The 23,515-nt window shown below is 41.9% G+C and overlaps 1 pseudogene; it reads left to right on the top strand.

Moving 5' to 3' along the window:
• The first annotated feature begins 6,367 nt into the window (after nt 1–6,367).
• Nucleotides 6,368–7,097, top strand: LOC119231346 (60S ribosomal protein L7a-like; annotated as a pseudogene).
• Nucleotides 7,098–23,515: the final 16,418 nt, after the last annotated feature.

Below are 23,515 nucleotides of genomic sequence, written 5' to 3'. Positions count from 1 at the left end.
AAGCCATTGTTTCATGTATTTTGTCTGGGTTTTTTCTTGCTTTCATCTCAGATGGGAGGGAAAACCTGCCCCTTGTCATTCCATCTTAGACAGAAGTAGATATTCCCTGGCTGGGAGCTTTTAAAAACAACCTCTGAGCTCCATCTCAGCACAAATGAGCTTTAATATTTGGAGGAAGGGCTTGGAACTCCTGCTTTCTATTTATTAAGGAATAATTTACATGTAGTAAAACTGATCCCTTTCAGTGTATACTTTTACACTTTACACCAAGTGTGAAGTCATGGACCATCAGCATGGCCATAGTATAGGACAGCCCCACCCCTTTCCCCAAGGTCTCTGAAGACCCTTTGTAGGCTCTCTAACTCCATCTCTAACCACTGATTCCTTGAAACCTCTGATCTGTTTTCTCTTCCTATCATTTTTGCCCTTTCCAGAATGTCATAAAAACGGAATCATACAGGGCCTCCCTGGTGGCGCAAGGGTTAAGCACAGCACTATGAAGCAATCTGCAGCCTCTGCAGCACGAGTTCAATCCCCAGCTAGGGAGCTACCCACATGGCATGGCAGACCTTTCCTGACTCGCCCGCTGCTCCCCTGGGCAGTGTACTTCAGTAAATCTGCCTGTTCTGTTCCCCGCTGTGTCTCTGGTGAATCCTCTCACCTTTCGCACCTCTGGCCTGTACCCCAGTTCTTGTATGCATAAATAAATCTTTTACAAAAATGGAATCATACAGTACATGGCTTTTGGATTTTGGCTTTTCTCATTTAGTTGAATAAATTTGAGATTCATCAATTTGATCCCTAATGTGTTTATAGTTATATGGCTGAATGTGGAATAATGTACCAGTTTCTTCTCCATTCCTCAGTTGAAGGACATGTTTTCAGAGATCTTTGGTTAATTCTAATGTACCTCCTGGCTCACAAACCACTGGCCTAGGTAAGATTGCTCAAGTCAAATTAGGGTAAATGTTAGGCCCCTTTCCTGGCTCCTCTTGCCCTTCAGACCACATTCTCTTATATCCCTAGCCTCCTCTGCCTTATAAAATAATGACTTCAAGTGTCTCCTAGTCAACTGAGACTCCTTTTAAACAGCCCACCTCTTTGGAACTCTCCGTGTTCACCCCAGGTGCCAATCTCCCCATGGCTCATTTGTGCTCATTCATCCAAATGCATAACTCCAGGCCTCCCTGGTGGTGCATTCTGCAGCCTCTGCAACACTAGTTCGATCCCCAGCCAGGGAGCAACCCACATGGTGCAGCAGACCTCTCCTGTCTTGCCCACTGCTCCCCTCAGCAGTGTATTTCAGTCAGTCTGCCTGTTCTGCTCCCCACTCTGTCTCTGGTGAATCCTCTCACCCCCCACATCGTTGGCCTGTACGCCAGCTCTTGTATCCATAAATAAATAAATATTTAAAACAAACAAACAAAAAAACCCACAAATGCATACTTCCAATATCCAATTTCTCCTAAAATTCCTCTTGGGTTTCTAAGACAAAGCATCAACCCATATTAGTACCCTGCTTGAAGAGGCTCTCCCTGGTTTCTGATGCAGGGTTTTTTGGAAATCCATAAGCAAGTCCAGAGGTATGGACCCTCTCAGATGCTCTCTTCATTTTCTGATGTATATAATCCAGAAGCTAGACTACTTAAAACCCCAAATGGTGATTTTTAGAAAATTAAAATTCATGCATACACACAAAAATCAATAGTAGATATAAATGTTAAATGAAAAGACACCCCTGGTCCCATTTTCAAATTTAGAAGTAACATATATTAGCATATATAGTGTGTGTATATATATATATATATATATATATATATATAATATGTATTAGTATAGTTTCATGATGTCTTTCTACAAAATCCTTAATGTGTTTGTTAGCATTTATAACTCCATAATTTCCCTTTTATTTTATTTACAAAAGAAGGATTTTACTACACACACTGTTCTGTGCTTTGTGTCACTTAATATATCATAGAGCTCTTTCCACAGTTGACCTACCTTGTTTATTTTTTTAGTGCTTATATAAGAGGAGGTCAGACGGATAGGCCATGATTTATTTAGTAAGCCCACTCCAAATAGAATTATTTTTGTATTTCAGTATCCCAATTAATACAATGCTTGTACACAGCTCAAAAATACTTCTGCAAAGTATCTTAAAGGTGAATTCCTAACAGAGGACTCACTGGGTCACAGGTAACATGCATTTACATGTTTTAAAGCTACAGCAAAGTTTGAATAGGAAGGAAAATTTTTAGAATCCAAATGTAGTTTTTGATGTTTCACAATCCCTTCTAGTGTTTTTAATGCTTTACATTTCCTTCAGTAAAATATGAAATGCTAATTTCCCTAGGGCGTCACCACAGTATTTTGGTAAGCATTAGATTTTTGCCAATCTAGTATGTAGAAATAGACTATATATATTCCCAAACACTGAGCACTGCATTTTCTTTGTTTTGAGAAAGGATAAACATGTCTTATAGGTTTACAAACCACTAGTCATTCTTATCTGGCTTACTTATTACCTCTGTCCTCTTTTCTAAAGGATTATTGGTTTTTTCTTTCTGTTTTCAGAAGTTCTTGATCCGTTAGAACATTAACATTTTCTGACACAATTTTCATGATTCCCCTACTTGTCAATTGTCTTTTAAACTTGCCAATGGTATTTTATTACTGTGCAAGCTTTTTAAAAAGATCTATATTTTCTGACTCAATGTTCAGAGATAGACTGATTAGCCAGCAGGAGATCTGATTAACATCTGTTGTCATCCATCAGTCCTCCTAGCAAATATTTCTGGGGCACCTACTAAGTGCTAGGAGGGACATTCATTCTTGCCCTCATGCTGATTCAGTGTAATGAAGGAAAAACCAGCGAGGAAATACACATATATGATCTGATATGTTGAGTCCCACAGTGATAAGTTTAGGGATGTGCATTTGGGGTGGGTTTAAAGCTGTGAGAGGAGAAGGGAAGCATTGGCAAAGGAACTGGTGTTTAATTGGTGATTTGAAGAAGGGTGAATGTCTGACAAGAGGCACCCCAGGTGGAGGGCAGTAACTGTGTATGCAAAGACTCATGGGAGGGAGTGTGTCATGTGGGACATTACCTTGATGCACTGATAGCCTCCCACAACACTGCCAGGGAGTCTCCTGGAGACCATGGAGCAGAAAGACTCCCAGAAAAAAGCAAGATACTTGAATTAGATGGTTTATTGACTCCATGTAAAATATACAGTGAGACATAGGAGGACACATGGAGTAGCAGGCACACTTGGAATGAGATCCAAGTGACAGAAGGACCCTACTATCTCTATCCTATACTGGAAGTGCTCATTTGTCCTTCCTCTGCTGTCTCAGTCTCCCCACCCCTTCCTGTGATTTGGGTGTATAGACCGAATGGATATTTGAGCAAAGGAATGCAGCAGATGAAAGCTACAGAGAATATAATACACACTTGCTCCTTTGAAGAAACACAGGAACAAGTACACTTGACCAAAGATGTAGTTTACCCCTTAGCCTGATAATCTATGGTCTTCCTTGGTGTTCTTGAGCAGAGGATGTGTTGGGCCATCATCAATGGGATCAATTTAAGGCCTCATGAATATCGACTATATTATGAATTTTAGGTACCTCTTGGATCTTCCATTCTTCCCTCTTTATGTTCTGCATTTATATTCTTTACATACTCTGTCTAAAATGTCTCATAGGTGACCAACCTACTTATTCATACTTCTCACTATTTTCTTATCTAAAGCAGCATTGAATTTTCTTGTAACACACAAATACATATTATGTTGTGGCCCATGTAGGTATCATCTTTCATGTGATCCAGGGTCCACACTGAAAACCACTGATCTCAGTTACAAGAATATAGGAAAAAAGATAGTGACCTTGTCTTCTGTGGAGAGAAATACCTCTGGCTATTTCTTAGAGGATTTCAGATTCAGAGGCTGGATCAATGAGAATAAGAGTAGTAACTGTGGAAAATAATAACAATAATTAAAAGTTACCTTATTTAGTTCTCACAAAAGCCCTATGAAGAGATTATTGTTATTCCCACTTTTCAGCTGAGGGAACAAGCAAAGAGAAAGTAAACAATTGGTCTAGGCAGTCAAGTTAAAGGTCGAGGGCCTCCCTGGTAGCTCAAGGGGTTAAGAACCGCACTATGAAGCAATCTGCAGCCTCTGCACCACGAGTTTGACCCCAGCCGGCCAGGGAGCAACCCACATGGTGTAGCAGACCTCTCCTGTCTCACCCGCTGCTCCCCTCAGCAGTGTATTTCAGTCAGTCTGCCTGTTCTGTTCCCCACTCTGTCTCTGGTGAATCCTCTCATCCCCCACATCTCTGGCCTGTACCCCAACTGTTGTATGCATAAATAAATAAATCTTTTTAAAAAAAATGGTAGAGGTTGAATTGGGAGCAAAACCTATTTCTTTTGGTTCCAGGTCCAACCTGTTTTGATCTACTACAATTGAGATGGAATGGCTGCCACCTTCTCAAGTTCCTTAAAAAGATTAATAGGCCTGAGTTGGCAAGCAGAGTCCGAAGACAGGCTGGATGTGGAGTCAGAGGGAAGAGGCCTCACTTCTTACCCAGCTCATGAGGTTACTATTACAGAACATCAGTGACTAGATCCAAAGAAATTCTCTCTCCATTTGGCGACTTTCCTTCACCCTATAAAACCCTCTTCATAAGCTAGAGGTGAGTCATCAGCTAAGAAGGGCAAAACTGGTTTCAGCACCTCCCTTGCGTAGGTGGTGCAGGGCTGGCTTTTGAAACATGAAAGTGGCAGCCAGCTGTTGGGACTCAGCCCAAACTGAGAAAGATTTCAGTATAACAACCTGTTTCAGAATTCTGGAATTCTTAGCCATAGACCTGTTTGGTGGAATCTAGACACTTTAGAAATCAACTCTTCATTCTCTTTGCTTCTCTGTGCCTGTAACTTAGACCAGTGTTTCTCATAGTGTGGCCCCTGGACCAACAGTATCAATATCACTTAGGAACTTTCAAAAATATTGAGATTCGCACACCAGAAAATTAACTATTTTATAAGTTACAGTTCCTTCTTAGTACATTCTCAATGTTGTGCCTCTGTCCCCACAATCGAGTTCCAAAGCTTTTTATCACTCCCAAAGGAAACCCTGTAGTCATTAAGTAGTGACTCCTCATTTCCCCTCTCCTATCCTCTGGCAACCACTAACCTGCATTCTGAAAGAGTTTTGCCTCTTCTGGAAGTTTCCTATAAATGGTAGTATACAATATGTAATCTTTAGTGTCTGGATTCCTTCAGTCAACATCACATTTCTGAGGTTCTTCCAGGCTGATCCAGCATGGATCAACACTCCATCTATGGTTCTAGGAACTTTCTAGAAACAAATACCTTGCCTCTCTCAGATGTAGTGAATCAGGAGATCTGAGTGTGAGGCCAGCAATTTATAGTTTCACAAGCCCCTTTAGTTATGTGGATGCATCTTAATGCTTAAGAATCACTTACTGGGGCCTCCCAGGTGGTGAAGTGGTTGAGCACTGGGTTGCGAAGCTGCCCGCAGCCTCTGCAATGCCAGTTTGATCCCCAGCCACTGGGAGAGGGTCCCACATGGCACGCAGACCTCTCCCGCCGTCCACTGCTCCACTCAGCAGTGTACTTCATCAGTCTGCCTGTTCTGCTCCCCGCTCTGGCCCTGGTGAATTCTCTCACACTCCCGCACCACTGACTGTACCCAGTGCTTGTATAAATAAATAAATAAATCTTAAAAAAAAAGAATCACTTACTTAGGAGATGTCAGTGTATTCCCCTAAATTCAGGCCCATAAATTCAGGATTTCCTTTTCAGCTAACACCCAGCAATGGTATGGATGTTTTAAAACAAAATGTTTTTGTCTTTTTCTGGAGTTGTAGGAGAGACTTGTTAGGATCTGGCAAACTTACTTCTTTCTTGTCTTAAAAAACATATAAAAAAAACTAGAGTACATTCTTTCAAAATAATTCCAAACTATTTTTAATCTTGCAATGTTAACTTCAACATTTTCCATTTTGCTTCCCTTCTATTTATAGACTGTCTAATTGCCTCTCGAACATCTCCAGATGTGCTTTCCACAACCCAAGCTGTACATTGTAGGTGCCTGCAAACAGGACTGTCCCAGCTAACTCCTTCCTTCTCACTCCTCCCTTTATACAGTACAGACTTGTCCTATGATGCACCTGCCTAGACCCCTGCTCATCACACCTTTATTCACAATAGCTGAGAGCTGGAGCCAACCTAAGTGCCTATCAATGGGTAAGTGGGTAAAGAAGCTGTATATCCACACAATGGAAGTACTCAACTATAAGAAAGATGAAATCCAGCTCTCTCCTGCAATCACTCAAAATGCCGAAAGTAATGAAGTCCGAGGGGAAGAAGGTGGCCCCTGTTTCCCTGCCATTGTGAAAAAGGAGGCCAAGAAGGTGATAAATCCCGTTTGAAAAAAGGCCCCAATATTTTGGCACTGAACAGGACATTCAGCCCAAAGACACTTCACCTACTTTGTTTAATGGCCTTGCTACATCAGGCTGCAGAGGCAAAGGGTTAATGCCGCCTGCCATTAACCAGTTCATGCAGGCTTTGGAGCACCAAATAGCTACTGCACTGTTTAAGCTGGACGCAAATACAGACCAGAAACCAAGCAAGAGAAGAAAAGATTGTTGACCAGGGCAGAGGAAAAGGCTGCTGGCAAAGGGGAAGACCCTTCTAAGATGGCACCTGTCCTTGGAGCAAGGGTTAACACTGTCACTCCCCTGGTGAAGAACAAGAAGTTGGGTGGTGGTGATTGCCCACTGAGCTGGCCCTCTTTCTCCTGCGCTGTGTTGGAAGATGGGTGTTCCCTACTGCATTATCAAGGAGAAGGCTAAGTTGGGGCATCTGGTCCACAGGAGGACTTGTATCACAATCACCTTCACACAGGTTAATTCGGAAGACAAAGGAACCCTGGTTAAGCTGGTAGAAGCAAATAGGACCAACTACTGTGACAGATACCATGAGATCTGTCCTCACTGGGAGGCAATGTGTAGGTCCAAAATCTGTGGCTCACATCTGCCAGGCTGGGAAAAACAAAGGGTAAAGAACTCCCACTAAATTGGGCTAAGTATATGTTGTACGTAAAAATAATGAACATGGGCCTCCCTCGTGGTGCAACGGGTTGAGCGCCAGGCTGTGAAGCTGTCCGCAGTCTCCGCAGCTCCGGTTCTATTCCCGGCCGGCCAGGGAGATTCCCACATGGCGAGGCAGACCTCTCCTGTCTCACCCGCTGCTCCCCCCAGCAGTGCCTTCAGTCACTCTGCCTGTTCTGCTCCCCGCTCTGTCTGTGGCGAATCCTCTCACCCTCCACGACTCTGGCCTGCACCCCAGTTCTTGTATAAATAAAAATAAATCTTTAAAAAAAAAATAATGAACATTCTCCTTCAAAAAAAAAAAAAAAAGGAAAGATGAAATCCTGCCATTTGTAACAATGCGGATGGACCTAAAGGGTATTCTGCTTAGTGGAATAAGTCAGATGGAGCAAGACAAACACTGTATGACTTCACTCACATGTGATAAAGAAACAACACAAATGAACAGACGAAACAAAAACAAGCTCTTAGACTACAAGTGCAAAACAGTGGTTACCAGAAGGGCGGACAGGAATGCAGCAGGGAAAACCCGTATGTTATACACCAATGATTTTTAAAAGGCTTTTAATCACAATGAACCTAAAAGAAGTTCTCTGAGCTGATACACAATTCTGAGAGTCTTCTCATGTATTTCCCCTTCATGGTGGCTTATGTAGCCCACCCAGCCCTTCTGATAATGATTTGTAGATTTCAGGAGAAATGTCTTGGCATGAGAAAACCTGGAGATTAAAGGCAAGCAACTAGGAGTCAAATGGTACGGATCAAGTGCTAACTTAATTCATAGTCTTGTTCATTCAACACAGTGCTGAGCAGCATATAGACAATCTATTGGGTGAGAAGAGGACCATGAACATGACAGACACTACCTCCCTCCAGCCCATTTGGAGAGCATAAGCTCCAGTGAGCGAGTAAAACAAGCAGAGGATTTCAGCGCCGTGTGAGGATGCTGGGGCGAGGGAGGAGGGCCTATAAGTGATACAGAGGAGAAACACTTACTCCAGAAGTAGAGGTGGGTTGTGGTTTCAAAAAATGCTGAGGAGAAAAGATGCCATGATTTGACTGGAACAAGGAGTAGAAATTGTTAGGCAAGTTGTGTGTTGGGTAGAGTATAGGTGGTTTTAATGGAAGAGCATTTTTTATTTATTTTCTGACATCATTGTTCATTTTTGTACAGTATTTGACCTCCCCCCTTAGGTGTAGTCCCCTAGTTCTCCCACCACCACAGCACCCGTGACCCATCACCATAGCCCCTTGTGCTTAGTGGAAGAGCATTGGAATGAGAGAAAAGTGGCAAGGACAGAGATTGTGGGAGGTGTCTCATGTTAGGCACCAAAAGGATTGTGAAGTTGCTGCATTGTCATGTTGTGGGTGGGTCTGGTACAGCTTGGGTGGGAAGAGAAGAGGATATAGAGCTAAGTAAGGCCAGGTAAGCCATGCCACCCAATGGAAGCACAACGGAATTCCACTAAGGGTCTTAAGCCACACTGTGATCTGGTCTGCTAGGTTTTTGTGGTCACTTGGACTGCACAGGAAGAGTGAACTGGACAGAATTCACTAGGAGACTGGAAATCCAGACAAGGGGCTCTTGCATTGGGACCTCTCAGATTCTGCTTTGGGAATGTCTAATAAAGTAAGAGATGTGTGCACTCCATGACCCCAAAATTCTGTGCACAAGAAGGCATGAACAAGATACTCTAACTATATTCTTTAAAATAAAAAAATGGGAAGTAATCTAAATACATTTCAATAGAAGAATGGACACTAATATGCTGCTTTTATACTATAAAATTTTATACAGTAGTAAGATGAATAAACTAGGGCTACTTTACCTAATTGAAAAATCTCAAAAGCATAATGTTGGCCAAACAGAGTTTGTAGAAATACAGGTATAACTTAACACCTGGTACTTCAAGTTAATAACATATACCATTATTTTGTGCACCATTAAAATAGAGAAAATGTTGGGCCTCCCCGGTGGTGCAGCGGTTGAACACTGGGTTGCGAAGCTGCCCACAGCCTCTGCAGCGCTGGTTCGATCCCTAGCTGCCGGGCAAGCGTCCCACATGGCGTGCAGACCTCTCCTGCCTCCCGCTGCTCCCCTCAGCAGTGTACTTCAGTCCTTCTGCCTGCTCTGCTCCCCGCTCTGGCTCTGGTGAATTCTCTCACCCTCCTGTGCTTCTGACTGTACCCAGGGCTTGTATAAATAAATAAATAAATCTTTAAAAATAAAATAGAAAAAATGTTGAGAATTAAAATCTGACAAAATGCTTCCTTGCCACTTGTACCTTGACACCTTTTACTTGACTAGACAGGTTTTTTCCTACCATATATTACATAAAATATACATGTGTGTTTAAAAAGTAAAATAAAAGGTGAAATAAATCAGTTAAGGTACTTCCCAAACTTTCCCACATTTAATGCCCAATTTTTCTGAATTCTTTGGGCTCAAAATCACTGATGTTTTACCACACAATAAATCCTTCATCCAACTAGGGAACTGGTGATGCAGCATTTCTGAGAAGAATCCATAAAAGTGAAAGTCATTGACTCTGGGCTCTGAAGCCATTGTTGCAACTAGGTAAAATTTGTGAGCTGCCTGACCTGACATTGGTAAACATTTCTGATTTACCACCTTAGAGGTAAAACGAGTGTCCCACTCCTGTCTCTATAATTTTCTGCAAGTTTGTTCCTGGTACTTTTGATGTTGGAGGATGTGCAGGCAGTGACAGCCATGGACAACTCCTGCTGGCAGACAGCTACTGTAAGATGTCATCAATGATAAGAGCACCCTGATTTCAGAGGCAGTAAAATGTATGCCTTAGAAACAATGAAATATGGCAGGTGTTATTTATAAATAAATGTGAAAAGTATGTGTGGAAGTGAAAAACACCAAATTTAAGCTGGCTGTTATCCTGAGAGTGTTATGTGGAAAACGGAGACATGTTATTTGGAAACTGAGGCACAGGGAATGTTAACATAAATTGCTAACACTTTGGTTGTTAAGCTAGGTGGTGGGTGCATGGGTGGGTGTCTGTATTGTTCTCTAAACTTGTTGTATGACAGACATTTCACAATAAAAAAGGGAAATTATCATGCTAGTACAATTCTATTATCAACTGGCTGTGAGAGTCAGGGGAACCGAGGTAATTCAACTTGCTAGTCTATGTTGTAAAGAATGTAAAACCTCCCCTCTGCCTCAGAGGAATCTCGGGTTGTTGTGACAGTACAAATATGAATGCTTTGTTAAACTGTAAAGCACAGTAGAGAAGGTTACTGAGATTTCCATCCCACAAGCTCACGAAACACTTATTAAGGACGCATGGTTGACAGTTATAATAACAGCCCCCACTAAGCAGACTCCCTGTGTCTACACCCCATTGGCACTATAATCCTGTCACTTCTTGGATCTGGTGTGGCCCTGTGATTTACTTTGATCAATAGACTAAGATGAAAATGACACTGCAACTTCCAGAGCCTAGAACTCAAGTTTAGTACTGTGACTGCGATGCTCTTAAAATCCTGACAGGAGGGCCTCCCTGGTGGCACAGGTGGTTGAGCGCCTCACTGTGAAGCTGTCCTCAGCCTCTGCAGTGCGGGTTCAATCCCAGATGGCCAGCAAGAATCCCACATGGTGAAGCAGACCTCTCCTGTCTCACTCCTGTCTCTGGTGAATCCTCTCACCCTCCCGCACATCTGGCCTGTACCCCAGTTCTTGTATAAAAATAAAGAAATCTTTAAAAAAAAATCCTGACAGGACCCACTTATCTACGGAGATTTTAGACTAGTCTATTGGAGGATGTGAAGTCACATTGAGAAGAGCCACGAAGCCCTGCGGCCTAGCAGCACCAACTGCTAGATGAGCGGGCCTTGTCCCTGCTAGTCCCACTGAGCCTCCAGCTGACTGTTGTAGATCAGAAGACCTTCCTGTCAACCCAAAGAATCATGAGAAATAACAAACCATCATTGTTTGCAGGCCACCCTGCTTTAGGGTATTTGTTTTGCGGCAAATCCTATCTGAAACAGGATGCTCACTTTGAGTTTGGTGCATTGGCCCGTGACTTGTAGTTTCATATGCCGTGTGCTGCAGCCCATGAGACTTCATCACATCACAGCTACTGTGTGTAAGTGACTGGCTTGGTGCTCTGAAGACAACAAAAAGGCATGGAAGGTAGGTAGATAACTAGACAGACAACTCATGAAGATGTCAACTACAGAAAGTTGAAGAATATCCTAAAATGAAAATACATGCTATCCAGAGGCTATTTATGAAGTACTTATTAAAGAGTGGAATCTATGGCCTGGTTCGTTTAATTCTTACAACAGCCCCTATGAAGTAGGTTCAAGGATTAGTCCTATTTTACAGACCAGAAAATCGAGGCTACTCTGGCTAAATAAGTTGCCTGCAAGTGTTCTAGTCCAGCCAGGGGGCCATGTGCTCATTCACAGCATGCTCTGGACTCAGTCAAGGCCAGAGAGAAGCGGTGCCCTTAGTGCAAGTTCAGAGGTTTGAGGGGAAAGCACAGAAGAGACCTAGGGGAGAGAGGCCTCAGCCTACCTTGGGGAACAGATAGGAATTGGAGCAGAATTGATTAGGAGGCCTGCAGACAGACCTGACCCCTGGAAAAGTAAAAGGAAGTGTGTGAAGAGTTTGGGGAGCTGCTGGGCCAATGAGATGAGGACCTGCCTCTCTCCATGCAAGGAGTGCTCGTGACAGCCCTCTCTTACCACCTACCTACCTCCCAGTGAGAGTCCCCTGGTATGAGTGGCCCAGGACAAGTGGGAACTTGGAAAATTGGGCAAAATGGCAGTACCACTGGTTGGGCTCTGGGACAGAGCAGTAAACAGAAGGGAGGGTCCACGGACCCCGGACCACTTGACATGCTCCCATGTGGAGTAGGGAGGGTGCAGGGGCCTAACAAGAGCCGTCTTCCAACTGCCCCAGTCCATGGAGCCCAGATCCATCACCAGGAGAATACAGGGGCCAGGGCCAGTGTACCAGGCTACAGGCAGTCATTTTCCTTTGGAGCCTGCAGGGTGGACTTACTCCTCACCCAGACCTTCTTGTCCTGCTTGCCTAACTAGCAGTGGTGTCTCAGCCTAGAGCTGAGCCTCAGAAAAACCTTATCTCAGGACAAGTCATACTCAGATATGCTTTGGAAATTCTTCTGAACACTCTCAGAACGAGGAAGGACTGTGTCACTATGTGTCCAGTCCATTTGTTGTATGCATTTTGGCCTAAATGTCACTTCACCTTGTAAATGCCCACTGTAATGGAGGGGGAGGGGGAGGGGCTGCTGCTGGCAGGTATGTTACTGTTCATGGGAAGAAATCACAAAAAGCAGGGGCCACAGCAGCAGGTGTCCCTACCGCTCCCTCCCTGAAAGGCTGGGTACTCACGGCCTGTGGGGTGTAGGAAAAACTCTGAGGAACAAGGCTTTTGAAATGAGCATTGAAGGATGGAGATTTTTATGTGAGGTCAGAAAGGAAGATGATACAGGAGGTGGTAGGTGAACTAAGCAAAAGCCTGGACCCCCCACACATGCAGGGAATGGTCAAGAAAGAGAAGGTCAGATAAAGAAGAGCACTTGGGAAAGAGAATAATAGGTAACCTGGGAATAAGTAAAACTGACCTGAAGTCCCTGGTCAGTTCTTAATTCAGCCTCATGGATCTAGGGTAATCACAGATTAATGAAGATTATATAATCATGAGAACATCCTGTGTAAAACAACCACAAGGCTCTATCTAAAATAACTCCAGAAATGCAAAAGACATAAAGTGCATATTTTGATAAACTAAAAAAAAAAAACAAACAAATAATACATGGTTGGGTAGAAATACATTAAACAGGTCAAGCAAAAACATGACTTATAATTCCACCATCCAGAGATAATCATACTCTCTGACTTTTCTCCGATGTATGCATTTAAATATATGTTACATAAACAGGTTTACACTGTTTCAGAACCTAATTTAGAAAATAATACACAGGGCAGGAGGGGTCTCCCTGGTGGCACAGGGGTTGAAATCTCAGTGCTATCAAGCTATTATCAGCCACTGCAGCATGAGTTCAATCCCCAGTCAGGGAGCTAATCCACAGGGCGCAGGAGACTACTCCTGTCTTACCCGCTGCTCCCCTCAGCAGTGTATTTCAACAGATCTGCCTGTTCTGCTCCCCACTCTGCCTCTGGTGAATCTTCTCACCCCGCCCCCCACACCTCTAGCCTACAGCCCAGTTCTTGTGTGAATAAATTTAATCTTTTTTAAAAAAGATTTAAATAACACATGGGGGATGGAGTATTCTGGAGGTTTCCAAGGGACTTGAGGTGGCACTGTTAGATAGAACAGTTCCTTCAGGTCACAACTGATTCATCTGGAGAGAATGTGGGCTACTCTGTCCAGACTTGACCCCTTCTGCTGCCTCTGTATAATCTGATTTAACTCCAACTCCCTCAACAAATGACAAGAAGCAGATATTTTGTAGTTGCTTATGATCATGAATTGTTTTGAAGCAGGGCAAACTTAGGTGAATTTAATACATCCTACAAAAGCTATGAGTTGACCTAGCAGAAGAACACACCTTTGCTTCTATGTAAACTCTCCCTGGAGCCTCCTGCAAAGTTACCTGCTAATACCAGACCAGGCCTAGTAGGAGGGAAATATCCAGCAGAAGGGCACCCTGCCCCTATAATTTGCACAACACATTTTCCTCTGGCCCTATCCACGTGCAAGAAAGTATAACTCTTAGAAGAAAGCATATTTAAAGTGATGACATTATAAACAAAGGTAAATTTGAATCTCATGCAAGAGTGAAGCATAAGGACCTCACTGCTGTCCTCTAGTGGTTCTTGGCACTAGATGGGTCCTATCCTGGGAGACCCAGTGCCCTCTTGTGGAGGGCAGGGGGCCTCAACATTTCAGAAATGTCGAACTGAGGCTGCAGGATCAACTAATTTTGCATCACCTCCACCAGAGCTTATGGATTCTTTATCCCTCAGAGATGTCTTAAAAGTATAATTGAATCAATTCTCATTCCTTTACAATGATGGAATTGTATATCTTTTCGATTATTTTTGTGTTTGTTTGAATTAAGCTGCTATGTTGGAGCATTAAGTAGTACAGTATTGCCCCCATTGATTAGATCTAGTCTGTAGACAAAGGCAATGCTCCAGATAGGATAGTGTCACTCTTGAACCACTAAAACATTTGTTAGATGGTGCGTATAGAGACAGCAATTCAAGGAGTGGGCTGGGATCAGATACACTTAGTACCAGTTTTGGCTCTCGCACCTGAAAACTGTCTGGCAGGCAGGTTTCTGACTTAATTTTCAAAACCTTCCTTTCCTTTCCTATAAAATTAGAGTAATCATAATTCCTACATTAGAAATTATTGGAAGGGGCCTCCCTGGTGGTGCAAAGGGTTAAAACACAACCTATGAAGCTATCTGTAGCCTCTGCAGCACAAGTTCAATCCCCTGGCCAGGGAGCTACCCACATGGTGCAGCAGACCTCTCCTGACTCGCCCGCTGCTCCCCTCAGCAGTGTATTTCAGTCAGTCTGCCTGTTCTGTTCCCCACTCTGGCTCTGGTGAATCCTCTCACCCCCCCACACCTCTGGCCTGTACCCCAGTTCTTGTATGCATAAATAAAAATAAATCTAAAGAAAAGAAATTATTGGAAGGTTAAAGGAGAATATAATAAGTATATTAGCACAATGCTTGACTCATTGTACTTAGCAAAGTTTAACTATTACTGTTTAACCAGGAAGTGAACATTTTTAAAAGGTGCATTACATACTTTGCTATCTTCTTAAATAGGATACAGTGACCAAAATGAATTATTTTCTTGGAGACTCATATATTTCCTTGTAAAAACTGGCTCAATACCATAAATCAGAGCAACTCAGTGCTGAGAAGCAATTGAAATCTGAGTACAGTTCTACTTCTTTCTGCTATAGACCTGGAGGTCTATATGTGAACTGTCCATAGCCAGCAGTGCTTTCTGAGTTATTTTAATTTCCATTTTCACCTTTTGCCTCATCTTGCTGCCACTCTCTAACACCACTGCTGATCTACCCTTATATTGTGTTCTGAAATCAAAAATAAGGTATCATAGCTCATTAGAATTCTGCTTTATACAATAGATTAAATAGATTCCAGCTGAATATGGAACAGTCCTTTTCTTTGCAAAACAAGCACTCTCTCCTCTGAAAACATGCATGCTCTTCAATGCAAATTTAATCCACACCCAGTGAGTAGGAAAGAGTTAAAAGGAAGGAAGTGTTAAAAGGATATGCAATTGATCCTGGAAGATGGGAGGTTTGGAAGCAACCTTGTTTGGTTGTTACTTCCTTGGATGCCTGGGTTCTGCTTCCTGGGTTGGAAGCAATGCCCCCTAGTGGCGTGGAGTGCAGGGTGCTGCTCATGGTTGCTGTCAGTCAGAACAAATGTTGCAGGTGGTGATAGATAAAAGGAATAAGCGGATGTTCCCATGGAAACATACCAGACCAAGACTCAGAACCAGATTCCAAGTGGGAGCAAAGACCACAGTGAGGACAGGTAGGATGGGTCTATACTGTACAAAAACAAGGAGAGAGTAGGGGTGTGATATCAGGAATCCATCAAAGCAAGTGATTCAGGATGAGGGTGGCAGATGCTAGATATAGTGATTATTCATACTTAATGTGATCTGGGTTTTTCTTTAATTTTTTATTTTTTTAACAATATTTTCTTCCCCCCACCCCATGAGGTTGAGTCCTCATAGAATTTCTTTCCCCAAGGCACCCGTGCACCATCACCACAGTCCCCTGTGCTCCTCCCTCCCTCCCTCTGATCCCTCTCCCTCCTCCTCCCCTGCAGTATGTCTCTGATTCATAATTGTCTATTTTTGCTTTGTTCTGTTTTATACTGTTATTATCATTTTTTTACACTGATGTCTTATTTGGTTGCCCTATATTGATCTGGGTTTTGTTGCACAAGAATAGTCATTGTGACTTTAACAACTGGAGAGAGACAAAGGGAGGGGATATATTCAGAAACATCATAGAGAGATGTGTTTAAGGGGACTGTCTGCAAGTGAATGCTTCATTAGAGTAGTATTTCCCAAGTTGTACGCTGCAAACACCAGTGTTCCATGAGGTGTCATTGGGTGATTATAAAGATAGTTTTCTATAATCAAGTCATTTTTGATGATTACTATCATAAGTGCTGAAAAGCTTGTTAACCCATGCAGGCCCACACTCTGCCCTCCTCTCTGGACTCCCAGCATGACCCCCTTCTCTTGGTTCTATCCTTTGTCCAAAGTTCAGCAACACTGGATGGATAAATGTCTCTCTCTGGAGGGAGTAATGGTGCCCTCTTGTTACTAGTTCTTGGGTATGGTGCTATTCCTTGGATACCCCGATATCCTGTCCACACCTTTATAAACAATCCTTTTATAAAACAGCCTTTAAGAGACTCTTGAGAGTGGACACACAGGACAGAGAAGAGGAAGAATCAAACAATGGTGTAATGACAGGAGAAAGTCCCAGCCTGCTGGATTCTATGGGGGTGAGCTGGAGCAGAATTTGTACCTCGAAATTTCTTTCTTCTTGAGTCACGGAAGCTGGCATTTTGATTGTTTCCTTCCACAGAACAGTCAGACATTGAGTAGCAGAGGCCAGTGAGGGGAGGGTGGGTCAAACTCCCCTCCCAAACACTTCAGCTCTCCAATGGGGTAAGTTCAGTAGTCACAGTCAAAACTTTGAGGAAGGACACAGTTCTGAGTAGTTAGGGGTGAAGCACATGGATACTAGGGTATGAACATGCAGAACCAAGGGGATCAGGGGTTGAGTTCTCAAGAATTCTCATTAAATAGGTGGTAAAAAGGGCATCAGTGAATGAGGTAAGACCCCCACAAGTCTCTCCATGTAGACACTGACTGTGAACTCTAATAGGATCCTGTTTAAATGAGGGTGAGAGGCTAGAGAATGTCCATGCAGGTGTCAACCAGCAGGACCCAGCACACATTGCCTCTCCCACCAGCTCCGGGGGCAGTCGTCCAGAGATTACACTGGGGGTGAATATTAGGGAGTCAGCAAAGGGAATGTGACCCTGGCCTGGAACACACTCTATTTGTGTGCTTTTCTGTTGTTTTGCTTCTGAACAAACCCTGTTTGTTGAAACAATACATTGCTTTTGTTTGAGGTCAACAAGAACATATAAGATGTCATTATCTTGATTCACATTACATGTATTAATACCTCCATTACCTAGCAGTCTACAGGGGTAGATTTTGGTAAGGAAATATTGCTCAGCTGGAAAGGTATTTTTGCTTAGACAGGATAATGCCTTCGGGCAACAGACCCTCTCATGGCTGAGTCAGCAGGACTAAGTTCCTTGTGAGAATCAGATCTTCTAAAATAAATGGAATCACCTGGGCATGGCAAATGCAACCCGAGTGAGAGAAAGACATCCAAAGTGAAGTCACAGACCTAGCATAGAAGTGGACGGGATGGGGTTTAACAGGACTGGGCCTGTCACTGATAAATACATGGCTAAAGAGAAAGTGAGACTTAAAACTCCAGACACAGATCAGCAAGAGGTGATTATGAGTGAAACAGGAGAGAAAGAAGAGACCAGCGCAGCTATCACGGTCAGGAGCAGGCCCATCAGCAGCAGTAATAAAAAGCCCAGGAAATAATTTTATGGCAGTAAATCTCTTGCATGATGATGAAGATACAGATATATGTAACTCCCAAACTGAAATGAGATGGGGCTCTGTCCTAGCCATTCATGAGAAAGCAAATACATTATTACCTACCCTCCCAGGGAAGGAGAGATTAAAATCAGAATGACCACAGTTTATATTTTAGTTGAAATATGTAAAATTTAGTTTAAATTTTATGTTTGCATATAGTTAAGTGGTTATGCTCAAATACAGATATTTTCCTTCCTTATGTCCCTGTTACAGGACCCCAACCTGGGTGGTGCTGTGTGAACATGTGAATGCAGGGGTGATCATGTGTTATGCCCATGTTGTCCAGTCTACAAGACTGGGTGGAAACTGCAATAGAACTTATACCCAAAATAAGATCTGGTATACAGACTTGGTTGAGAAAGTCTTGTGTGTTTTAAAGGCTTAGAAACAAAGAAGAAAACAAATGTTATGCCACTGTTCCCAGTGGCTGAAGAGACAAGATAAGTGAACTTTTGGAATGAGGCCATTTCCTTCCCACCACATTTGAATCTGGAGGTCTGTCTGCCGTATCTGTCCTTTTCCACTGTGGACAGGTGCACATTGATTTAAAGGATTAAGACAAGAACTGATCTGACCTTTGTAACACTCTTTTAAGGAAACAGAAATAGAAGCCCTGGCCACAAACTTGGGCTGGCTTTTGCAGTTTGAAAATGTACAGCTAATCCACACTATTATTACTTCTGGGCTTTGACCATTAATAGTAATGTGCTATCACCAAGGGAATTTTGAGAGTTTATAGCACAACCTGTAAGTATAAAAACACAAAACTGAAAATGAATTCAGTCCATTAGCCATCCCAGGACATCTACAACATGTCTTTCTCTGCATCTGGGGAGAGTGGTGTGGGAGTGGTGTGTACAGAGACTTTGGTCCCAAGGAGATGAAAGTTCACATCGGTGGTAGAGATGATGGATTAGTAGTGAATAGGTACCATGAGTTGTGTTGAAAGTTTGAGATAAACACTGTCAGTAGTTTTCTAGAAAGACATGGCCTACATCTCTGGTATTTAGGAGTAGTGGAGTGGGTAGGGAAGTCAGAGTATTTGAGTCCATCCACACCTTCTGTTTATCTGCATGTAGGTCAAGTTCTATCCCCTCTCTTGGGAGAATATTTTCATTGCCAACAAAAGCTGGCTATGAGAAGTTTTCAGTAACAACCTTTTGGGATGTTCTGCCCAGACCCAGTTCATATTACTAACAAAGGGTCCAGACAGAGATGTCCCAGAAGTGGGTTCAGAGCTTTTCCCTCCCCTCTATCATTCCCTAGCACCATGGTCCAACTGACCCATTCAATGAGAATACTTCTCCCTAGGGGACCCCAACACATAATTAGGGCAGGAGCATACACCAGCCCCCCAAATAGTATGGCTAGGAGATGGGAACTCAGGGGAGGAAAGAATCAGAATTTAAGATAGATTATCTGTAAGTTCCTGGTGAACCCCTTAACTTTTCTCCACCACCAGCAGTATTCTTCATAAGGAATGTAAAACTGGCTGTGTTTACCTTGGTCTCAGCAAACCAGAAATTATATTACCAAGTATCTACAAAAGTCATGCAGGTAACAGAAATTATAAAAGTCTGCTAGAGTCAGTCAGGTCTCCTGAAAGGTATTTAAATTCAGGGGTTTTGTTGGTTTACTTGCCTGCTTGCTTTGTTTTTGTCTTAACATTGTCCTGGTCAAACAAAATAAATCTGCAGTTCTAACTACAGGCTCTCAGTGTGTAACTTCTGATATAGACCATCCTTTCATTCCTGGGTAGTTTTAAAAATAAATTTATTGTGTTAGCATTCTAGAGGAAGGATTCTTAAACTTAGCTGTGCATTTACATCACCTGGGGGTTTTTAAAAATAAACCTGTAAATGAGTTCTTAATTCTAACCCAGGACAATTAGTTCATAATCTCTGGGGTAAAGACTGGGCATTGCTTTTTTTTTTTTTTTTTTTTTTTTTCAAAAACTTCCCTATAAAGGCTACTGTACAGCCTGAATTGGGGGCTACCATCACCAGGGTGTCTTGCTGCTGCTCCTCCACACTTATAGAGGCTGCACTGAGAAACAAACCAATAGGAAGCAGCCCCAAGGCCTTTAGGGTGAGGTCCAATTTGGAGAAGACATTTTCAAGGGTGTTGCTAGTGGGCTTTGCAATTTCTTCAGACTCCTACAAACCTGACTTATTTCTCTAGACCTGGCTGAGGTGGATTTTAGATTCAACCTGGAGAATTCTGTCTAGACATTTCTTTCCCTGTAACCTTTTCTTCCACCTAACTACCCACCTGCCAACAGATCTCTCTACCACCAACTCAGATGATAAGTATTAGAACATGAGCTCCAGCAAGACAGGAATCCAGTGTCCTCACAACTTCAGGGGACTTGGTTAAAAACAGAGGTGGGTGAGTACAGCAAACAAGGAGAATAGAGCTCGAAAGAACGACATATAAGGAAAGAGTGAAAGGACGAATTGCTTGGCTAAATAGCAGCCGAGGGCTTAACCCAGCCCCAGCTTCAACTCACTGTAAAAGTCACACATGTTTATTTCCAAACATGGTCACAGTAACTTGTGTATTAGTGGTAAACTATTAATGCCACTTTATCAAAATGAAACTTGCTATCAGTTGAAGCCTTAAAGGGATTTAACATCTTAAACTAGCTTACCTAGGGTCCTTTTTTGGTAGACTACAGAAAGACTAACTTGGAAATGAATCTGTAATAGGAAAAGTCCTCTCAGCATCTTGAATGGAAGTTTGAAAGAGAAGATAACTCAGCTTCCATTTTTTAGTGTCAAGAAAGTGGGATCTGGGTTGGTAAAATGACTTGTCCAAGGTCATACAACTAGACTGTGACAAAGCTATCAGTGATATCAAGAAACTCACCTGAATACCCCATACCCAAACTGCAGGAATTAAAGAAAAAAATTGCTATCCAATTGCAGGTCTTCATTAAAATTCAAGAATTTTTTTTTAAGTTGAAGGAATTTAATTCCTTCTTTACATTTCTGAAAACATATCACCAATTCATAATTTCTTATACCCAACTGGTGTTTTGGGCCTTCCTCTGCAGGCTTCCCTTTTATATCTGTCTCTCATCAGCTCAACACCATTCTGACCTTGGGGTTAGCAGTGGTTCTCTTCTTTCTCCTGTAGATGCTTTGACTCAGCTGACACAGAAAACCCAGGCCTCTAGATAGGATCTCAGTCCCTAGAGGACAGTCACTATTACTCTCCTCTTGCCAGCCTCTGGCTGAACCCAGCAAGGCCACTGCTGTGACTGAGCCCTCATTGCTCTCAGATTGCCCTTCCTTGGCTCAGTGCCTCAGAATAATTTTTTTTTCTCAAATAAGTTTCTCCATCACACATTTTAGCAATTATTTTTTTTCATTTCTTTATTTTATGTATTTTTACATAATTTTTCATTTTTGCACATACCTCTCTTCCAAGTCAAATTTGCCCTTCCTAAGAACAGAAACTATGTTTTTGTCATTTTGTATTTTCTAGCATCCAGCAAATTTTGTGGTCATTGAGTCACTGAGTAAATGAATGAATGAAAGAAGACAAATGAGAGGAGCAGTTTTACCATTTTTGTTTATGCTGTTTCTTTTCCTACGGGAACCGGACATTTTGTCCAATTGTAATTATAGAGGCACAATTAAAAAAGAAATGTTTCAAAAAACTATTTCACAAGGGTTTCTTCCTGCTGCTTATGCCAAAAATAAAGACCTAGAGAACCTAAAGTTAACATTCATTTTGAAAATATTTACTTGTTAGTTCTTGGTGATTTAATACCGATAGTTTCTGGCCTGGTGGGGGTAGAATTAACACATAATCAGCCCTAATGAGGACACTGAAAAAGAAAGCTTAAAATGCCCCCCCCCAATATCTCCCTCATTGATTACAGATCCCTAAATATGTTGGCATTAGAAACTATTATTCTTTAAATTTCTAAAAACAAGTCAGTAATGGGCCTCCCCTGGTGGCGCAGCAGTTGAGAGCTGGGCTGCGAGGCTGCCCACAGCCTCTGCAGCACCGGTTCGTTCCCCAGCCGCCGGCAAGGGTCCCACCAAAAAAAAAAAAAAAGTCAGTAATCAGAATGCCTAGTAGTCCTTAGACCTGAACATTTTACCTAGGATCTTTCTCTGAAGTTATACGGAACTTATACCTGAAGTTATACAGAACACTGACTGGTGGACTCAGTCACATGAGGTTGTTTATTGGATGAACCAACTGAGAATGGGGATCTAGCAAAGATCAAAGGTCTAAGGGAAATGGGAGGCAACTTTAATTGGCTGGTGTTCTTCCACTAGAAGCATCTCCACTGACATTACCTATTTGCAGACATGGGACTTTTTCTGGTGTCAGGAAAAAGATTCTCACCTTCATTTAAAGATCACTTAATTATCTACTTTCATGAAGTCACAAGTCAGTCTTGCTCTGCACTGCTTAGAGAGTAAATGCCCCAAACCGGATAACCCAGTGCTTAGATGCCATGTAAGGGCTTTTGACAGGTGTTGGTATCAACACCTCCCTTGGGGGGTAACGCTCACATAACATATTTGAAGCTTATTAAATAACCCCTTTAAATTTAAAAAGTTCAATTCAGGCTGCACAGTTTGTCATTCTCTCTAGAAGACTGCTTATAGTATGTAGTTTCTGCCATGGAATCTTTTACTTCTTCTGAAACTCCATGCTAGCATTATGAAAAACCCTTTCCTTCCTTATTCTACTATCAGAAAATTAATCCTTAAGCACCTTACTCATTTCTTCTGTGTCAAGTTGCTCACTGTCTCAAATGGTTGTGATGTCTGGCTTTTTCCCTAAACTTTCCTTCAGTAATTAATAAATGTACATAAAAATATATATTCACAGGCAAACTAATGCGTAGTAACTGTGGAAGTACTATTATATTAAAAAAATTATAAATACAGAATTACAATTCTTTGGTCTAAAAACTAGCTCAAATGAAAGAGTTGGTACTTTTAAACCACGTAATCTTGGAAACATATATACCTCCTCTGAAATTCAATTTTTTAATCCATAAAATGAAAATAAAATTAAATTACACAATTATAGTTATAAAGATTATGATAGACAATGCATAAAAATATACTCAACACAGTTTCTGGTACATTGTGCTATCCTTTTCAGACCCTACTTATTTTTTTTTATTAAAGACTTCTATTTGCAGCTCTTATGGCATAATATGAAAGAGGTATCATAGAAACTGAGTCAAGAAGAAATAGAGCCTCTAAGCAGAACAATTACCAGTATAGAGGTTGAATCGGGATATTAAAAAAATCTCCAAAAGAAAAACTCAGGATTATATAGCTTCACTTGTGAATTTTACCAAATATTTAACAAGTTAATGTCAATCCTTCTCAAACTCTTACAAAAAAAATCAAAGAGGAGGCACATTTACAAACTCACTTTATGAGAATACCATTATCCTGATGTGAATGCCAGAAAAAGACACTACAAGAAAACCAATATCCCTGATAAATACAGATACAAAAATCCTCAGTGTGTAATCAAATGGTATTTATCCCTCAAATGTAAAGATGATCCAACATATTCAAATCAATAAATATGATATATCACATTAATAGACTGAAAGAAAAAAATCATAATATCCCAACAGATGCAGGAAA

Source organism: Talpa occidentalis, unplaced genomic scaffold, assembly GCF_014898055.3.
Source record: "Talpa occidentalis isolate TD23 unplaced genomic scaffold, MPIMG_talOcc4v2.1 talOcc4.7, whole genome shotgun sequence".
Taxonomy (NCBI): domain Eukaryota; kingdom Metazoa; phylum Chordata; class Mammalia; order Eulipotyphla; family Talpidae; genus Talpa; species Talpa occidentalis.
Note: the sequence above shows the minus strand (reverse complement) of the source record. Positions and strands in the feature narration are given on the sequence as shown.